This window comes from Crocuta crocuta, unplaced genomic scaffold (genome assembly GCF_008692635.1).
Source record: "Crocuta crocuta isolate KB4526 unplaced genomic scaffold, BGI_CrCroc_1.0 scaffold101, whole genome shotgun sequence".
In the NCBI taxonomy this organism is placed as follows: domain Eukaryota; kingdom Metazoa; phylum Chordata; class Mammalia; order Carnivora; family Hyaenidae; genus Crocuta; species Crocuta crocuta.
Window position 1 is genome coordinate 5,476,962 of NW_027527956.1, and position 851 is coordinate 5,477,812.

The 851-nt window shown below is 65.8% G+C and overlaps 1 protein-coding gene across 1 annotated transcript in view; it reads left to right on the forward strand.

Moving 5' to 3' along the window:
• The first annotated feature begins 662 nt into the window (after positions 1-662).
• TSHZ1 (teashirt zinc finger homeobox 1) overlaps positions 663-851 on the forward strand; it is a 10,576-nt gene continuing 10,387 nt past the window's right edge. The window contains exon 1 of the mRNA XM_077752694.1: positions 663-709. The gene's annotated coding sequence lies outside the window, so the exon portion shown is untranslated. The remainder of the gene's footprint in view (positions 710-851) is intronic.

Sequence of the window (851 nt, forward strand, 5' to 3'; positions counted from 1 at the left end):
CCCAGCCCCGACCCTGAGGGGGCCTTGGGAAGGCCCACCCGCCAGCTGCCCAGCAGTGAGGTGGAGAGGACTGGAAGGTTAGGGTCGGGTGCCGGTGGGAGCTGACCGTGGGCGGGCACGCAGGAGGCTCTGGGGACGGTTCCTGCGTCTGTTGTTGGCGTTAGTGCTGCCGCCTCGGGGCCAAGGCAGCCCTGGGTGGTTCTTGGAATGGAGAGCAGAGGGGAAAGGGAAGCTGGCTGATGGCTCCCAGAATCACTCTGGAACATTCCGTGGGCTCTGTCACACCGTCGTCCGTGTGGCCGTGGAATCCCTCGCACCTGGTACGCTATGGCCATCCTGTCCTCTGTGTTCTCACGTGACCGTGAGCGCCCCTGCCTGCGGTTCGGCTGGAGGGCGGGTGCGCACGGGCCACTGGAAGACGGATTACCCGCTTAAGGGGACGTGTTCTCTCCAGAAGCTAATTTACTGCGCGTGTCTCATCCTAGGACAGAGCAGGGGTACAGCTCTGGGGTCAGCAGGACGTCACGGTGCGGGCACAGGGCGGGCCCCGCTGCCGCCCTGGGTCCACGCCTCCTCGGGCCCGCGTTAGCATTGAGAAGTTAGCTCGTTCAAAGACCAGGTCAACGGGCTGGAGCCACGCGGGATAAGAGCTCAGCAGCGGGAGCATCAACGTATCAGGACCGAGACTCTGGAAGAGTGAGTGGTGGAGGTATGAGCCTAACGTTCTACAAGGGGCGGAAGGCCAAGGTTCTGGGGCGGGACGACCGCCGAGGGGCCCGCCCCCCATGCCCCTGTGTGCAGGCCTCTCCGGGGGAAGGCAGACAGGGAGCACGGGGGGGGGGGGGGGGGGG